Consider the following 21010-nt stretch of genomic DNA (forward strand, 5'->3'; position numbering starts at 1 on the left):
GAGACAAGCACTGAGTGGTGGGATCACATTCTCGTGTCTGGGATGACGAGCAGTGGCTGTAGAACTTTCGGATGAGGAAAGCCACATTTATGGGACTGTGTGATGAGCTCGCCCGCACCCTGCAGCTCAAGGACACGAGAATAAGAGCTGCCCTGTCGTTGGAGAAGTGCGTGGAGATTGCATTGTGGAAGCTGGCTACTCTAGACTGCTACCGATCAGTCACTAACCAGTTCGGAATGGGAAAGTCGACCGTTGGACTCGAGTTGATGGAAGTGTGCAGGGCCATTAATCGCATCCTGCTCTGAAAGATCGCCACTCTTGGCAACGTGTGTGACATTCTGGATGGCTTTGCACAAATGGGCTTCTCTAACTGCGGAGGGGCGATAGATGGCACGCATATTTTAATTCTGGCACCTGACCACCTAGCCACCAAGTACATTAATCGCAAGGGGTATTTCTCAATGTTTCTCCAGGTGCTTGTGGATCACCGTGGGCGATGATTTCACAGACATTAACACAGGCTGGTCCAGAAAAGTGCATGACACACCCATCTTTCGGAACACAGGCCTGTTCAGGAAGCTGCAAGTAGGGACTTTCTTCCCAGACCAGAAGATCACTGTAGGGGAAATTGAAATGCCCATTGTGATCCTGGGAGACCCCGCCTACCCCTTAATGCCATGGCTTATGAAGTCATGCATGGGGCAACTTGACAGCAGCAAGGAGCGGTTCAACAACAGGCTGAGCAAGTGCAGAATGACTGTTGAGTGTGCTTTTGGCCATTTAAAAGCCTGCTGGTACTGCCTCTATGGGAAGCTGTACCTGGCCGATGACAATATTCCTATGCTTATAGCCATGTGATGTACGCTCCATAATATTTGTGAAGGGAAGGGTGAAAGCTTCACTCAGGGCTGGACTGCAGAGGCTCAGCGCCTGCAGGCTGAGTTTGAACAGCCAGAACCCAGGGCTATTAGAGTGGCACAGCACAGGGCCATAAGGATCAGGGATGCCTTGAGGCAGCAATTTGAAGCTGAAAGCCACTAATATTTGTCGCTATGCTCAGGAATGCAGTGCTTGTAATGCTGGGAGGTGATTGGTGCACATGATGCAATAAGGGGGATTAACATAATTGTATGTTGCTTTGCAGGGCTCTTTTTGCTTTCCATTAATAGAATAAAGATTGCTTTCAAATCAACATAATTCTTTTATTAAAAGACAATAACTGGAGGAGAGAGTCAAATAAAAAAAAAACCATCAGCAGGGAGGGAGATGGGGGAAGGGAAGGTCCCAGGAGGAGGAAGAGTCCCGGGATGGCTAAAGATTTGTGTATGTCCAGGGATCATACCCAACCTTCTCCTTTGGAGTGCACTGCAGCGGTTGCTGTACTTCAGCAGAGCCAAACTGCAGAGGGATGGGTGTTGAGTGCAGTGGGTAGTGGGAGTCCGCAGTGCTGGACTGTGATGAGGGAGGAGTGGAATGCCGCGGGTACAGACTGGAGCCAGGAGCTTGATAAGAGTATGTTGGTGGCGTCTGGGGGGTGCATAGGAAAGAGTTTTGTGACAGCAGCTGAAGGGGAGGGCAGGCACGGAGCTGCTCCGTTTGAAGAGCTAGTATCACCTGGAGTGTGTCTGCTTGGTGCTCCATAACCTTTAAGAGCTGCTCCATGGCTTCATTCTTGTGTGCCGTGTTCTCCTTTCAGTCCCTCTTCTCGCTGTCCCACAACTCCTTCAATTCCTGTTTCTCGGTGGTGTAGTGCATCATAACATCACGCAGAAAGTCCTCCTTACTTTTTCTTGGCCGCTTTCTAATTCTGCGCAGCAGTTCAGCTGCCAATAACAAAGAGGGAGGCTGGGCTCCCAAGGTCATCTCTGTGACATTTAAATGCAACATTTTACAGAAGCAGTATTGTTGGCAACACAGACAACACTGATTCAGTGACTTAAAACACAGCCAGTACTCACACTCCTGTCACTAACTGGCTGACCCCAGGCAAGCACACATGAGCCACAAGACCCCCAAAATGGTGAGTAGCCGCAGGGGCAGGGTAAATCACTCTTCTCGGACCCTGCTGTATACTGCGCATGTGGCTCTTGGGGAGAGCCAGCACTGTAGGGGGGGGCTGATAATCATTCCTGTCCCCACACTTTCCACAGGATGTGATCATTATGGAAGACATCTTGCTGCTGAGGGTGAGCAGGAAATCAAGGGAGGGTCTTCTCCAAACCTGCGGCTTCCGCCCTGGCTCCTATGCAGCTCACCTGTGAGCAGCAATGGTGTCCCCACCCCACCCCCCCACCCCCCGTGATGGCATAGTGGCACAGAAAAGTTACCATTAATGGGGGAAGAAACAAAGCAGCTCTGCTGAAGAACTTGCAGCAGCAGATTGCCCAGTATCTCCACGACAGTTTCCTGGAGATCTCTGAGGGAGATTCCCGTGAAGTGAGGGAGTCAATCAACAGCCTGTTCCACTGCTCAGACTAGGCATGCGGTGGGAGACAAGCCTGCTTTCTTCAACCCTCCTGCCCCCAACAACTCACTTCAGCGATTACCAAAATCAGATCCACTTACCAGGGGCCTCCTCTCCTGTTAGCACTTCACTAAAGTCGAGATATATCACATCCACTGTCCCCCACCCTCCATCCACAAGACTTGTTACCCTGTCACAGAAGGATATTAGGTTGATTTGACAACATTTGTTCTTGGCAAATCCACAGTCTGTTACTTATCACCATATTATCTTCTAGGTGCTTACAAATTGATTGTTTATTTGCTCCATTATCTTTCCAGGTACCCAAGTTAAGCTGACGGGTCAATAATTCCATGTGTTGTCCTTATTCCCCTTTTTATAGATAGGTACTATATTTGCCATTTTACTGTCCTCTAGGATCTCTCCCATCCTCCACAAGTTCTCAAAGATAACGACTAATAGCTCAGAGATCTCTTCAGCCACTTCATTAAGTATTCTAGGGCCCTGTCTACACTGGCAAGTTTCTGTGCAGTAAAACAGCTTTCTGCGCTGTAACTCCCGAGGTGTACACACTGCCAAGCCACTCAGTGTGCAGAAACTGCGCAGTTGTAGCGCTTTAAAAAAATCACCCCAATGAGAGGCAAACGGCTTTCTGTGCCAGGGCTACAGCGCTGCATTGCCAGTGTAGGCACCAGGGCAATTACAGCGCTGTGATTGGCCTCCGGAAGGTGTCCCACAATGCCTGTTCTCGCCTCTCTGATCATCGGTTTGAACTCTACTGCCCTGCCCTTAGGTGACCAACTGTCATCCCCACCCCGTAAATTCCTTTGGAAATTTGAAAGTCCCCTTCCTGTTTACTCGGTGATGTGTGCAGTGGTCTCAGCGCATCTTTCCAGGCCATGCCTGCTCCACGCACCAGGGGATCCCCCACTTGGAGCAATGCCGAGATGCTGGACCTCATAAGCATTTGGGGAGAGGAGGCTGTCCAATCGCAGCTGCGCACCAGCCGTAGAAATTATGATACCTATGAACAAATTTCATGATGCATGACAGAAAGGGGCCATGACTGGAACACATTGCAGTGCAGGGTCAAAGTAAAGGAGCTGCGGAATGCCTACCACAAGGTGTGGGAGGAAAACCGCCACTCCAGTGCTGCACCCATGAGCTGCCAGTTCTACAAAGAGCTGGATGCGATACTCGGCGGCGACCCCACCTCCACTGCAGAGAGCCCTGTGGATACTTCGGTGGCTCACATGCCAGACAAGAGTGGACCGAGCCAGGAGAAGGAAATCTTGGATGAGGATGTGGAGCGGGAGGGGGACCCAGAGGCAGAGGATGACTTGGAGGCTAGAGATGCATGCAGCCAGGAGCTCTTTTCTACCCCGGAGGAGACAGAGGATGTCACGGCAGTCAGATTTTAGTGAAGTGCTAACAGGAGAGGAGGCCCCTGGTAAGTGGATCTGATTTTGGTAATCGCTGAAGTGAGTTGTTGGGGGCAGGAGGGTTGAAGAAAGCAGGCTTGTCTCCCACCGCATGCCTAGTCTGAGCAGTGGAACAGGCTGTTGATTGACTCCCTCACTTCACGGGAATCTCCCTCAGAGATCTCCAGGAAACTGTCATGGAGATACTGGGCAATCTGCTGCCGCAAGTTCTTCAGCAGAGCTGCTTTGTTTCTTCCCCCATTAATGGTAACTTTTCTGTGCCACTATGCCATCACGGGGGGTGGGGGGGGTGGGGTGGGGACACCATTGCTGCTCACAGGTGAGCTGCATAGGAGCCAGGGCGGAAGCCGCAGGTTTGGAGAAGACCCTCCCTTGATTTCCTGCTCACCCTCAGCAGCAAGATGTCTTCCATAATGATCACATCCTGTGGAAAGTGTGGGGACAGGAATGATTATCAGGCCCCCCCTACAGTGCTGGCTCTCCCCAAGAGCCACATGCGCAGTATACAGCAGGGTCCGAGAAGAGTGATTTACCCTGCCCCTGCGGCTACTCACCATTTTGGGGGTCTTGTGGCTCATGTGTGCTTGCCTGGGGTCAGCCAGTTAGTGACAGGAGTGTGAGTACTGGCTGTGTTTTAAGTCACTGAATCAGTGTTGTCTGTGTTGCCAACAATACTGCTTCTGTAAAATGTTGCATTTAAATGTCACAGAGATGACCTTGGGAGCCCAGCCTCCCTCTTTGTTATTGGCAGCTGAACTGCTGCGCAGAATTAGAAAGCGGCCAAGAAAAAGTAAGGAGGACTTTCTGCGTGATGTTATGATGCACTACACCACCGAGAAACAGGAATTGAAGGAGTGGTGGGACAGCGAGAAGAGGGACTGAAAGGAGAACACGGCACACAAGAATGAAGCCATGGAGCAGCTCTTAAAGGTTATGGAGCACCAAGCAGACACACTCCAGGTGATACTAGCTCTTCAAACGGAGCAGCTCCGTGCCTGCCCTCCCCTTCAGCTGCTGTCACAAAACTCTTTCCTATGCACCCCCCAGACGCCACCAACATACTCTTATCAAGCTCCTGGCTCCAGTCTGTACCCGCGGCATTCCACTCCTCCCTCATCACAGTCCAGCACTGCGGACTCCCACTACCCACTGCACTCAACACCCATCCCTCTGCAGTTTGGCTCTGCTGAAGTACAGCAACCGCTGCAGTGCACTCCAAAGGAGAAGGTTGGGTATGATCCCTGGACATACACAAATCTTTAGCCATCCCGGGACTCTTCCTCCTCCTGGGACCTTCCCTTCCCCCATCTCCCTCCCTGCTGATGGTTTTTTTTTTATTTGACTCTCTCCTCCAGTTGTTGTCTTTTAATAAAAGAATTATGTTGATTTGAAAGCAATCTTTATTCTATTAATGAAAAGCAAAAAGAGCCCTGCAAAGCAACATACAATTATGTTAATCCCCCTTATTGCATCATGTGCACCAATCACCTCCCAGCATTACAAGCACTGCATTCCTGAGCATAGCGACAAATATTAGTGGCTTTCAGCTTCAAATTGCTGCCTCAAGGCATCCCTGATCCTTATGGCCCTGTGCTGTGCCACTCTAATAGCCCTGGGTTCTGGCTGTTCAAACTCAGCCTGCAGGCGCTGAGCCTCTGCAGTCCAGCCCTGAGTGAAGCTTTCACCCTTCCCTTCACAAATATTATGGAGCGTACATCACATGGCTATAAGCATAGGAATATTGTCATCGGCCAGGTACAGCTTCCCATAGAGGCAGTACCAGCAGGCTTTTAAATGGCCAAAAGCACACTCAACAGTCATTCTGCACTTGCTCAGCCTGTTGTTGAACCGCTCCTTGCTGCTGTCAAGTTGCCCCATGCATGACTTCATAAGCCATGGCATTAAGGGGTAGGCGGGGTCTCCCAGGATCACAATGGGCATTTCAATTTCCCCTACAGTGATCTTCTGGTCTGGGAAGAAAGTCCCTACTTGCAGCTTCCTGAACAGGCCTGTGTTCCGAAAGATGGGTGTGTCATGCACTTTTCTGGACCAGCCTGTGTTAATGTCTGTGAAATCATCGCCCACGGTGATCCACAAGCACCTGGAGAAACATTGAGAAATACCCCTTGCGATTAATGTACTTGGTGGCTAGGTGGTCAGGTGCCAGAATTAAAATATGCGTGCCATCTATCGCCCCTCCGCAGTTAGAGAAGCCCATTTGTGCAAAGCCATCCAGAATGTCACACACGTTGCCAAGAGTTGCGATCTTTCAGAGCAGGATGCGATTAATGGCCCTGCACACTTCCATCAACTCGAGTCCAACGGTCGACTTTCCCATTCCGAACTGGTTAGTGACTGATCGGTAGCAGTCTAGAGTAGCCAGCTTCCACAATGCAATCTCCACGCACTTCTCCAACGACAGGGCAGCTCTTATTCTCGTGTCCTTGAGCTGCAGGGTGCGGGCGAGCTCATCACACAGTCCCATAAATGTGGCTTTCCTCATCCGAAAGTTCTACAGCCACTGCTCGTCATCCCAGACACGAGAATGTGATCCCACCACTCAGTGCTTGTCTCCTGAGCCCAAAAGTGGCATTCCACTGTGGTCAGCACCTCCGTGAATGCCACAAGCAATCTCGTGTCATAGCTACTACACATGGCAAGATCAATGTCGCACTCCTCTTGCCTTTGTAGGTTAAGAAATAACTCCACTGCCACTCATGACGTGTTGGTCAGAGCGAGCAACATACTGGTCAACAGTTCAGGATCCATTCCTGCAGATTGAAGAGGCAGAGCACGCAGTACACAAACCATTGAAAGATAGTGCCAAATGCAGACGGAAGCACAGGGATTTCTGGGATGTGAAGCAATGCATCACGGGTCATTGGGACAGCACCCAGGATGTCCAACGACCCCCTCTGCCTTCCCACAACTCTTAGTGGCAGAAGAGAAAGAGGTGCTCTGTGGGATAACTGCCCAGAGTGCACCACTCCAAATACCGCTGCAAATAGCGCAAGTGTGAACACGCTATTGCGCAGGCAGCTGACAGTATGATCACACAATAGCGCTTTCCCTTCAGCGCTCTCTGAGCGGCGCTGTAACTGCCAGCACTGTAACTTTGCTAGTGTACACATGCCCTAAGATATATTTCATCATGCCCTGCAGCCTTGAAGACATCTAACTTGTCTAAGTAATTCTCAACTTGTTTTTTCCCTATTTTAGCCTAAGGTCCTAGCCTATTTACACTGATGTTCACTATGTTAGTCATCCAATCACTGCTAATCTTTTTGGTGAAAACTGAAACAAAAAAGGCATTTAACACTTCAGCCATTGCTGTGTTTCTGTTATTGTCTTTCCCTCCTCATTGAGTAATGGGACTATCCTGCCTTCCTCTTGCTTCTAATGTATTTGTAAAATGTTTTCTTGCTACTCTTTATGTCCCTAGCTAGCTTAATTTCATTTTGTGCCTTGGCCTTTCTAATTTTGTCCCTAAATGCTTATGGGTTTTTTTAATTCATCCTTCACAATTTAACCTAGTTTCCACTTTTTGTATGACTCTTTTTTGAGTTTCATATCATTGAAAATCTCTTAGTTAAGTCAGGGTGGTCTCTTACTATACTTCCTATCTTTCCTATGCACTGGGATAGTTTGCTCTTGTGCCCTAATAATGTCTCTTAAAAAAAAACTGCCAACTCTCCTGAACTCCTTTTCCCCGTAGACTTACTTCCCAAGGGATCTTACCTTCCAATTCTCTGAGTTTGCTAAAGTCTGTCTTCCTGAAGTCCATTATCTTTATTCTTCTGTTTTCCTTCCTACCATTCCTTAAAATCATGAACTCTTTCAATTTCATGATCACTTTCACCTAAGCTGCCTCCACTTTCAAATTCTCAAGCAGTTCCTCCCTATTTGTCAGGATCAAATCTCAAACAGCCTCTCCCCAATCACTTTCTCCACCGTCTGCAATAAAAATTGTCTTTGGATAACTTGGATAATCTGTATCAGAGGGGTAGCCGTGTTAGTCTGGATCTGTAAAAAGCAACAGAGAGTCCTGTGGCACCTTTAAGACTAACAGATGTATTGGAGCATAAGCTTTCGTGGGTGAATGCCCACTTCATCAGACGCATGTATAATCTGTGCTCTGCTTTATTATTTTCCCAACAGATGTCTGGGCAGTTGAAGTCTCCCCTCACCACCAAGTCCTGAGCTTTGGATGATTTTGTTAGTTGTTTAGAAAAAGCCTCATCCACCTCTTCTTCTTGGTTAGGTGGTCTATAGTATCTCTATGTGACACATAGAAATTTTATCATTTCCTCTACTAATTATATATTATTTTGTAAACTGGCCAGATGGTATAACTAAGAACATTTTGCATCTGTCTGAAGTGAAAATGTGGAGAAAAAATACATTTGACAGAGAGTCCACATACATTGAGAAAAGAAAATACTCCAGCAAATAGGAAGCCAATGTTTCCCTTACTGCTAGTTACCCCTTAGTGCTAATCCAAACAATTAACATCAAAGGGTTAATGCAGTATTTGCACATACTATATAAAGATGGCAGATGAAAGGCTTCAAGGTGGTATAATGATCATAGTCACAAGAGAAAGATTTCAATTAAAGGTACCATAGCGGCACGCCACTAAAAGCTGCACAGCAGCATACTAATTAAATTGCAACAAACCACTGAAAGCAATGTGGCAGTATGCTACTTGGGGCTATGAGACAGACAGACAACAAAACAGCGTAAGGGCGGTCTTAAAATCAAGGTGACAATAAAATAATGATACAGTATGTCATAAAAATGAAGAGTAAGGTCAAATCTTAAGGAGTTGCCTTCTAATGATACGGAAGTGCTCCGAACAACTCAAATTTTATCTATCATTTCCCCTCATAGCAAAACAACAGCCTCTGAAACTCAAGACATCCCTAACTATTTTTCCATTTCTACAATGCAATTCAATAACCTTCCACCTTGTTCATTTTCCAACTAACAGAAAAAAACCTATCACAGTTTTGTATCCTACAATTAAAATAATACTATCAATGACTGTTTGACTGAAAATGGCAAGAAACTCACTCAAGTAGGACAGTATCAACTTATAGAAGGTAATTAAAAGAAGTTAGATAAATGTAGCACAGGTTTTTTTGTAAATCAGATTGGAAAATAATTTCTGTTCCAGATAGTATATATCACTGAGAGGACTTGATCAAGTGGAAGGAATTGGAAATATAGTTTATATCTTATAGATACTCAAGAGCAATTCAACCTTCTGATGATGCAGTTTGAGTGTTGAGCAGCTGAAGTTGGAAAACACTTCACTAAATTACCTGGGCATTTATGAAGCACTTATGGCTTGACGTTCAGAATACCTGCAGCTTTCATTGAAGACAATGGGAGCTGCAAAAACTCAATATCTCTGAAAATCATCAGGCCATTGGTGGTTGTCCAGAAGACCAAAGACAAGAGATGACACGTATACCAGTATGTAGGAAACCCCAAGGGACTTACAATTGGGACAGCTTAGTGAACAGTTCAGTAATGTCAAAATAAATGGGTTAATAAGAATTTGTCTGAGAACCTATGGGCCAGATTCAGAGTTCAGATATATACCCTGTAGCATTATCAATTATGTAGCATACACCAAATGTATGCTAAGTTTACTGAAGCAGAGCTGAATGCAGTTTGCTATTGTTTACCCTTGCAGTTAAGCTCTGTTCAGCTGCGCTGGCTACAAGTAATAGCTTTTTTTTAGTACAGAGTGTCTTGGTTAAGACATAAACAACAAGTGAAGGGAAATTAAGGCAGTGAGGGACAAAACAGGGTTACATATATTTGATGCCATAAATTAGATTTGCCATGTGACCATCTTAATAGTTAAAAATACATCTTTTGTATTACACACACACACACAAAATCTTTCACATACCCAGCACAAATTCTTGCCAGATTAGTTCCTGTAGGTGATACCACAGAAATGATTTTGTAGGAGGGATTTGGGGGAGTAATCCATTCCTAGGAGTTGGCATGAATATCATTGTGTAATGTGTATAAGCAGCTATTGTGCTTGCATATACATATACAGAGTAGATCATGTTGGAAATTGTGTAGGAATATATGCTATATATCTGAAATCAGACTGCAGTCCTATATCTTGAATAGATTGTTTTCTGCATTAAAGCTTAGCACCAAAATATTTGTCTAATGGATCTAAAAGGGATACAAATCAATCAAAGTTAAACAAATATATATATATATATTCCTTTTTGTTTAACTTTGATTGGTTTTTATACACACATACACACACACACACACACACACACACACGGAGACCTAGGTCACCTACAATGGATGTTACTTATACGGTACATCAGTATATCAGTACATCAATCTAAACTCCTTAGCTCATTATCGCTTTTCATAACAATGTAAAGCACAGGACAAAAAATAGAGGAAGATTCCCAAAGATAAAGAGACCAAGCTAAAGTCAGTGGCAATGATTCCACTGACTTCAATGAGCTTTGGAGAAGGCCACACCCCTGTCACTAACATACATATGTGCCTGCTTATAGTCCCTGCCGAATGGGTCAGCATTGGATAGTAACAGACATGATCTCCTTTTGATACATGATTTTTGCAGTCAATTACAGCTAACATACTGAGAAAAATAAGAAAGGACTTCTAAAATAAAATAAGGCTGCCTTCTAAAGAAATGGCTCAGCCCAACAAAAAGGAATGCAAGAACACTCTGATCCAGTGAGAATAGTTCCTTGTCTGACTTGCTCTTTCTCAGATAGGGAGCACCCTGTAGCTGTACAGAGAGAAAGTGGAGGAGCTAGTCTGAGCTGCAGGACATTGGTTGCCAACTACCTAATATGTATACATACAAGGGGGAACTGTTCCCTTTCATCTTCACTGATAGAACCAGGCCATAGAAAAACAGTTCCAAGTAGAGAGGTCAGGGAATAAAGAGATAACACAATAGAAAATGGAAGTAAAAAAACAGGCAAAGGGGGTAAGGGGAAGAGGGCAATACTTAATAGGAGAGGAATCCAAGCTGAGGGAGAGGTAATAGTAAGCAAAGAGATCAACTCCACCCTGCCAAAAATAGCACTTCTCATCCATAGACAAAGAGCCTGCACAGGCTTTGCATGTATTCCACTGTAGTGACCTTTCAGCCAATTAATTATTAGCTTTCTGGTTTTCAAGAACACTCCTGCCCAGTTCTTCTTGACCAAGAGGCTGGTAGCTGTGACATAGGACTTAAAGGGCATAGGGTGTAAATCAAAGGGGAAACAGAGATCCTGAAAGCACTAAAAGGGATTGGGAGGCTTATCCATCTTCCTTCCAGGAAGGAATGGCTTTGGGGGTAGTGGATTATCAGACGAGAGAGAGAATTATTAGTGATCTATAGTTAAATGGACAATTTGTGCACAGAGAGATGGGAATGGCAGGCAAGTCTTTTATTAGAGGTTTGTCATTTGTTTTTTATATTTTAATATTTGTACAAGCACCTGGCACTTTCATAGTCCATTTGAATAAGTAAAAGGGAGAGCACAGGCGCGGGGAAAGAAGGCTGTCGAAAATTTCGGATCTAAAATGCGGCCAGGTTGCGTTTTATTTTTTCAACATTATGGGCCAGGACCCCCTCACTCCTTCCCCAACTCTGCTGCTCATACACAAGCGTGGATATTTAAAACGTCTGGCAAATTAAAACTCCTTGGGTTGTAATTTCAGTAATGTTTGTTTCATTGATTGAATGACTGTTATAAGAAATACATCTTTTGGGTGGGATATATTTTTCTTTTTCCTTTTCCATTTTGTGGTGCCTGCTATTTTTATTGCAACTTTAAAAATAATGGAACCCTTTTATAAAATTGAAGTCTAATTTAAAGTGCTTTTTTTAAAAAGGTGAATTTAGTGCTCATGAAACAGCCCAGATTAAGAGACTGGGTTGAGAATAAAGTCTTTTATTAATCTACAAAGTAGATGCAGTGCAGACAGTGGCTGTGCAAGTTTACCAATACTTTACCACCTCTCCCTCAATCCTGTTCTCAAGGGACCACTTCTAATAATGAGAGAGCAGTTAATTGTCCATGCCTATTAATTCCTGACATCTCTGCTTACACTGCAGGCAAGGGTATAGACTTAATGCAATAGCAGTGCACTTTAGTGATGTCGCTATTTGGTTACTGGTTCTTTAAAACATTTATACCAAAGCACAAACTCTCTGTACATTTATTCATAATATAGCACTTCATTCCTGGAGCATAAATCAAAACACTATTTTTTCTCTTGTGCTTCATCATGCACAAGTGTTGTTTTTTTTCTGAATCTGGACTTGACTGATTACATAGGGAAATAGTGAAACTAACTGTATACCAAGTATATTCATATGCAAAAAAGTAAAAGACCTTTAAAGCTAGAGAATAGTGTTTTCCTAGCTTTCAGTTATAGCACTCCTAGACATTTCATATAACAAGTAGGTACAAATTTTCATACAAAAGTAAGTTTCTTAAATGAATGGTGTTCCTTTACAGAACAAAACATAAGTTTCCTTATAAAACTTTATGCAGTAGACCAAAAGGGATGAAAAATTAATAATTATTATATGACTTCCCCCTTTTTGTTTTTTTCTGTTTTGTTTTAGTTGGGAGAGGGGTCTGCTCATTTAGTTCTCTAGCATGTATGTACAAATATTTGCACTGTAAAAAAAAAAGAAACAGTATTTTTCAATTTACCTCATACAAGGACTGTAGTGCAATCTCTTTAGTGTGAAAGTGCAATTTACATATGTAGATTTTTTTTGTTACATAACTGCACTCAAAAACAAAACAATGTAAAACATTAGAGCCTACACTCTGTCCTACTTGAGTTCACTCAATCCTACTTCTTGCTCAGCCAATCGCCAAGAAGAACAAGTTTGTTTACATTTACGGGAGATAATGTGTCCTACTTCTTATTTACAATGTCACCTGAAAGTGAGAACAGGCATTCACATGGCACTTTTGTAGCCGGTATTGCAAGATATTTACATCCCAGATATGCTAAACATTCATATGCCCCTTCATGCTTCGCCCACCATTTCAGAGGACATGTTTCCATGCTGATGACGCTCGTTAAAAAAATAATGTGTTAATTAAATTTGTGACTGAACTCCTTGGGGGAGAATTGTATGTCTCCAGTTCTGTTTTACCCACATTTTGCTATATATTTCATGTTATAGCATGCCATATATAACATGTTATAGATGATGACCCAGCACATGTTGTTCATTTTAAGAATACTTTCACTGCTGATTTGACAAAACGTAATGAGGGAACCAATGTGAGGTTTCTAAAGATAGCTACAACACTCAACCCAAGTTTTAAGAATCTGAAGTGCCTTCCAAAATCTGAGAGGGATGAGATGTGGAGCATACTTTTGGAACTCTTAAAAGAGCAACATTCGGATGAGGAAAATACAGAACCCGAGACACCAAAAAAGAAAATCTGCTGGTGTCATCTGACTCAGATGATGTAAATGAACATGTGTCGGTCTGCACTGCTTTGGATTGTTATCGAGCAGAACCTGTCATCAGCATGGACGCATGTCCTCTGGTATGGTGGGTGAAGTATGAAGTGACATATGAATCTTTAGTGCATCTGGCACGTAAATATCTTGTGACGCCAGCTACGACAGTAACTGGCGAATGCCTGGTAACACTTTCAGGTGACATTGTAAACTGGGTTGGGAACTTAGCTGGAAACAAAGGGTTCTGGTCATAGGGAGAGACTATATAAGGTGGGGAGTGACATCATGATTTGTCTTCACTCCTCCACAAGTCAACAACTGATGGAAGCTCTGAAAGACAAGGGACTTGGAAGGGGGTAGGGAAACCCAGGCTGCACAGCAATTGCAGTCTGTGCCTTAAGAATTTTCAAGCTTGCTTGTGTCATCAGTCAGGGTAAGAAATTGCTAATTCGCATCCTATCTATCTTACATTAGGCTTAGTTTGCATTTTTCTTTATTTGCTAGGTAATCCGCTTTGATCTGTTTGCTATCACTTATAATTATTTAAAATCTAGCTTTCTGTAGTTAATAAACTTGTTTTATGTTTTATCTTAACCAATGTGTTTTGAGTGAAGTGTCTGGGAAAATCTCAGCTCTGTAAACAAAGGCTGTTGCATATCTTTCCCACATTGAGGAGAAGCGAATATATTAATGAGCTTGCATTGTACAGATCCCTGTGCAGTGCAAGATGTTATAATTCTGGGTTTATACTTCAGCAAGGGTGTAAGGCTGGGGAGCTGGGAAATTAACAGTTGTCTTCTGTCGTCCTTGAGTGGCTTAGGTAAAGCACTCAGGTTGCTCAGTTGGGTGTGTGGCACCACCTGTTATTGTGTTGGGTGATAACAGGGCCTGAAGAGGCTGGCTGAATCACCAGCAAAGCAGTGTGAGAAAGACTAGTCCACCTGTATGGTTAGGGGGCAAAACAGTTCCCACAGCTCCCAGACTGCACCCTGGGGGTGACAACCTGTCTCAGATTATAATCAGATTATAATTATATGTGATTTACCCCTTTTTGTTTGTTCTGTTTTGGTTGGGAGAGGGATTTTCTCATTTAATTCTGTAGCCTGTATATGCATAAACATAGATTGGTATATATTTAATGCAACCCACATAGGGCATGGCTATAAGTGATGTATTTCTATCTTGATCTAAAACCCAGACAAATTTATTTAAAAAAAGAGAAATAGAGACTCACCTGTGAAATATACTGATTTATTTAAGTTATAGCTGTAGCAAGAATGACTTAACTACCTATTTCCAGGAGAGAGTTCCTGCCTGGCTGTGGATTCTCTGGGGAGACAGGCCTCTAACTCTCTGAGAAGGAAGGGATTTAGGACACACCCCTCTCTTCATCTATTACTAGCTAGCTTAGATGGCTCCCTGCCTTACCTGCTGTTTATTGTGAATCCCATTCCTAGGCACCCATCTCTCTCATGCATTGTATAGGGAGCCCAGGCAGCATGTGTGGATTCCACTGAGTGGCTAGTTGCAATGCCTAAATCCCTTTGTGGATTGGGGCCTAAGTGTTTCCCTGAACTGTGGTCTTATGCATCAAATAGCCTCTGTATGGTGCTTACTATTGCCTGAGATCAAGTCAAAGAACATTGCTGGAATCTGAAAGGACAGGATAATTTGGGAACAACATTTAGCTGTGCAAAGTAAGATAATGATTTAGGAAATTGGATTTCATTCTTGAGGGTGTAAAATGGTTGATTGCATGAGAAGGAATCCCCCCATATCTCATGATACTTAGGTAATTGTGGCCTTCCTCTGAATCATTCAGTACTGGTGAACTGCTAAAACTCTAAACCAAATGGACCAATACTGGGATTGGTACAACAAGTCCTATTTTCATATTCATTAAAAATTACAGAAAAACAGGAAAGAAAGTATTTTTTTTAAACTGAAGGACATTTATAGGAGAAACTATATGAATAGCTACTTTTGTAATGTCTCCCCCAAAGTTTTATTTTATAGTTTTAAACTATAGCAGTGAAATAGAGGTCTGCTTAGAAACTAGTTCCTTAAGCAGCATAACATAATAACATCTGAAAATAAGTTAATATTTAGTGAGGAAAAAGTATGTGTTATTTCAGTGATTTCAGTAGAAAAGCTATAATTATGTAGCCTTCACATATGATATCATAATTATAGTGCTTTATCTGAATCACTGGAGAATGATGCAGCTTGAGACAAATGGTAATGAAACTCGACACTTTAAGTTAAATGACCAAGATACTGAAGTGGTGGTTTTGTCTTCACAATAGATATTTTGTTTTAAAAAGAATAAAGGAAATACACTGAATGCTTTAGGGTATTGGTATGGGCATACAGAGCCTTTCACCTCTGTCCCTGATTCAGTTGCATTTCTGGTTGCTAGTAATTGAAATTTGCCTCAGCTGATGGCTGTTCAGTAGTCTATTGTGATCTGAGTTGAAGGTCTCAGTCCAGTTCCTTCTCTCTTTTACATAGATATCAAGGCAACCATCAGCCACAATCACTACACTTGAAAATATTTTTAATTCATTAAAAAAATTACTGAATTACATAGAAGCACAGCAGATGCCCAAGAGAAAAGGAGGAAGACAAACACCTGCCAGGCTAGTCTAGATCAGTGGTTCTCAAGGTAAGCGGACCCTGGGAGTACGCAGAGGTCTTCCAGGGGGTACAGCAACTCATCTAGATATTTGCCTAGTTTTACAACAGGATACATAAAAAGCACTAATGAAGTCAGTACAAACTAAAATTGCATACACACAACGACTTGTTTATATTGCTCTATATACTATACACTGAAAAGTACAACATTTATATTCAAATTGATTAATTTCATAATTATATAGTAAAAATGAGAAAGTAAGCAATTTTTCAGTAATAGTGCAGTGTGACACGTATTTTTATGCCTGATTTTATATGCAAGTAATTTTTAAGTGAGGTGAAACTTGGGATATACACAACAAATCAGGCTCCTGAAAGAGGTAAAGTAGTCCTGCCTCAGTGCAGGGGATGGGACTGGATGACCTATCGAGGTTCCTTCCAGTCCTACATTTCTGTGATTCTATTGCAAGAATCATCTAAAGCTATTCTTACAGCGCACTCTCTCAAAGACTAATGGATCTGTTCTCCCATCAAAGGTTGGGGAGTTACATGCCAAAATCCTCTGTGGCTCAAGGGGAGAATTGAATCTTTATATACTAATATTGACAGTGTTTAAATCTAAAAATGTAATACTCTATTAAATAACATAAATAATGAGTCCCATATTATCTTTTGTCACTGGTCATCCACTCTCCAGTCCTGCTGTATTGATGACCTATTGAAATCAATACAATATCAGTATGAACCAGATAAAGCCAGCAACAAAGTGTGTTCATTCTGCTGGACAGAGTCGGTAAATTTGACAGTATCCAGTATGTGCATATATTAAGGTTACTTTAAAATGAGACAGTAACTGAATAATATGATTGCATTTGCGGGTAGCATAATGATAACAGAGTACAATGGCATAACAGAAAATGAGTCACATTCAAGTATGATGGTACATGTCACCAGGTTCTACTGCAGTAGACATTTTTTAAGTGAAAGTTTGCCAGTAGCTACCCTTAACTGGCTGGAAACAACAATGGGAGGAGAAGCCACTGGTGACCCAGTCCTTTTTCCTAAAGGAAGCAAGTTTATTAGAAAGAAGCCACGGGTGATCCAACACACCTCATTGAGAAAGAGCAGGTTTCCTTTGCTTACTTGACAAACCTCACAATCACCCTTCACCAAATTGACAGATTTTTTATTTTTATATTTTTAAACTTGCACCTCAAATTGAAGAAAACTCAAATAAAAAATATTTGATGTGATTAATTAGGAAGGGTTTTTCTATTTTCTGTAACATTCAGTATATAGCTATTTGGAAAATATAGCTACACTTATTTTAGAGGAACTGTTTTTTTTTTTTTACATTAAAAATGGATGCTAACAGAGAAATTATAAAATGGTTGCATTTATAAATAGCTGCACTGCAACTACATATCAGATCCCCAGAATTGTAGAAGACAATGCACTTGCATATACTGGGGACAATCTCTAAGAGTTAAGGACCAAATCCTTGCTATTGACTGTAACAGGATCAGAATTTGACTATAAAAATATGGATTTGGAAGTTTCAGACAAAGAAAAATAGCCATCAATTTACATTATTTTATTCATAACATTCCTTGCTAGTGAAGGAATCTTTATTCCATATTATTATTGCCATTACATGTTATTAACTCTTACCTATCTATTCCATTCTTTATAATTTAAATTTCAATAAATCTGGTTCTCAGTGAGTTTAAAAAAAACACTTTATTTTTGAACTCATCCACTGTGAAACAGATTTGATCCCATAAGTATAATGATTTTGTCTTTGAGAATGTTTCTTAAAATCTACTTCTCCATTTATTATTTTCACAGAATCATAAACATTGAAGATTTTAAAAAAGACCCAATATGTTATCTAGTCTCATCTCCCTGTTCTCAGGGATTTTCCTCATGACACATTGTGCTTTGTTATTGTCACATTTTGCTGAGAAAGTCAAGGTTCCCTCTTTTCACTCCTTCAGAGAATTCACATTTCTGTATGTGTTGGTCTGTGGTCATAAAAACTGTGGTATTACAAATTTAGCATTATATAACTTCACTACAGGCACAACTAGGAAAAAGTAGACTATTATGGGGAAAAAGTTTTTGTTTAAAAACAGAAAGCTTGGTAGTTTAGCAACCACAGAAAGTAACACTATGAAATAACACAGGAAAATCAATCCTTAACTATCATAATTATTATAATCATCATGATATTAAGTATTATTTATATCAATGTCTTCTTGAGTATGAAGTTTCTTTTTCAAAAGTATAAAATATGTTAAAGCAGTGGATTTGAAGCTCTCATTTCAAAAATTCTTGCTTTTAGTTTTAAAGCAAGTAGTTCTGACTAACGGGAGAAACCGTTCATGAATCTGAAGGAGGAAAACAACTGGAGTGAAAGTGATTATGAAATGATAGGCTTACTATGCTCTGGAAAGGAAAGAGTGATAGCAGCAAAATAAGGACAATGGACTTCAAAAAAGGAGACTCAGAGAACTAGTAGGTAAGGTTCTATTGGAAGAAAAGCTAAGGATAAAAGGAATTCACAAGAGATGTGGTTTCTCAAAGAGACAATATTAAAGACATAACAAACTATCCCCATGCAAAGGAAAGACAGGAAGAATAGTAAGATAATAATAAGATGCAATATAATAAAACAACTGTATCAGGACTCTTCAGTCACTGGAAAATCAAAAAGGAATCCTACAAAAAGTGAAAACATGGAGAATTTGTTAAGGATGCATACAAAAAAAAAAAAAAAGCACAAACTAGTGCTGTCAAGCGATTAAAAAAAATTAATCATGTGATTAATCACACTATTAAACAATAATAGAATACCATTTATTTAAATATTTTGGATGTTTTTTACATTTTCAAATATATTGATTTCAATTATAACACAGAATACAAAGTGTACAGTGCTCACTTCATATTTATTTTGATTACAAATATTTGCACTGTAAAAAACAAAAGAAATAGTATTTTTCAATTCACCTAATACAAGTATTGTAGTGCAATCTCTTTATCATGAAAGTTGAACTTACAAATGCAGACTTATGTACAAAAAAATCTGCATTCAAAAATAAAACAATGTAAAACTTTAGAGCCTCCAAGTCCACTCAACAGAAGGTTGATTTTCTTTTTTGGTGGTACAGGTTCTATAGTTTCCACATTGGAGTGTTGCTCTTTTAAGACTTCTGAAAGCATGCTCCACACCTCGTCCCTCTCAGATTTGGGAAGGCACTTCAGATTTTTAAACCTTGGGTTTAGTGCTGTAACTATTTTTAGAAATCTGACATTGGTACCTTCTTTGTGTTTTGTCAAATCTGCAGTGAAAGTGTTCTTAAAATGAACAACATGTGCTGAGTCATCATCTGAGACTACTATAAACAGAGCCGGAGACATACAATTCTCCCCCCCAAGCAGCTCAGTCACAAATTCAATTAACACATTATATTTTAATGATTATCATCAGCATGGAAGCATGTCCTCTGGAATGGTGGCCAAAGCACGAAGGGGCATTTGAATGTTTAGCATATCTGGCACGTAAATACCTTGCAATGCCAGCTACAAAAGTCCCATGCGAATGCTTGTTCTCACTTTCTGGTGACATTGTAAATAAGAAGTGGGCAGCATTATCTCCCATAAATATAAACAAACTTGTTTGTCTTAGTTATTGGCTGAATGAGAAGTAGGACTGAATGGACTTGTAGGTTCTAAAGTTTTGCATTGTTTTGTTTTTGAGTGCAGTTATGTAACAAAAAAAAATCTACATTTGTAAGTTGCACTTCCACAATAAAGAGATTGCACTACAGTCCTTGTATAAGGTGAATTGAAAAATACTGTTTCTTTTGTTTATCATTTTACAGTGCAAATATTTGTAATCAAAAATAATAATATAAAGTGAGCAATGTACACTTTGTATTCTGTGTTGTAATTAAAATCAATATATTTGAAAATGTAGAAAAACATCCAAAAATATTTAATAAATTTCAATTGGTATTCTATTGTTTAACCATGCAATTAAAACTGCAATTAATCATGATTAATTTTTTTGAGTTAATCGCGTGAGTTACCTGCGACTAATTGACAGCCCTAGCACAAATATGTAGGGACAAAGTCAGAAAGGCTAAAGGCACATGAGTTACTCATAGCAAGGGACATAAGAAGCACTAAGAAGAGATTCCCTAAATACATTAGGAGCAAGAGAAAGGCAAAAGGAATGTATAACTCCACTACTCAGTGGGAAAGGACAGCTAATAATGGAAGACCGAAGTCTGGGTTTTTAATACTTATTTTGCTTCAGTCTTTTCTAAACAAGTTAATTTTGACTGGATGCTTAACACAATTAATATTAATCACAAAGGAGAAGGAAATCAAGCCTGAACAGGGAAAGTATTGGTTCAGTGTTTAGATAAGTTAGATGCATTCAAGTCAGCAGGACCTGAGGAAATCCTCCAAGGGTACTTAAAGAATTAGTTGAAGCAATGTCTGAACCATTAGTGATTATCTTCAAGACCTCATGGAGGACAGTTAAGGTCCCAGAGGACTGTAGAAGAACAAACATAATACCTATGTTTAAAAAGGGGAATAAAGAGGACCCAGGGAACAATAGACTACTCAGCCTAACTTCAATACATGGAAATATCCTCGAGCAAAATTATTAAACAATCGTTTTGTAAGCACCTAGAGGATAGTAGGGTGATATGTAATATTCAACAAAGATTGGTCAAGAACAAATCAGCCCAAACCAACCTAATTTCCTTTATTGACAGGGTTACTGGCCTAGTGGATCAGGGGAAGCAGTAGACATGATGTGATTTTAATAAGGCTTTTGATGCATTCCCACATGACATTCTCATAAGCATATTAGGGAACTGTGGTCTAGATTAAATTACTGCAAGGTGGGTACATAATTGGTTGAAAAAAAGATAGTCAAAGA

Source organism: Emys orbicularis, chromosome 2 (assembly GCF_028017835.1).
Source record: "Emys orbicularis isolate rEmyOrb1 chromosome 2, rEmyOrb1.hap1, whole genome shotgun sequence".
Taxonomy (NCBI): domain Eukaryota; kingdom Metazoa; phylum Chordata; order Testudines; family Emydidae; genus Emys; species Emys orbicularis.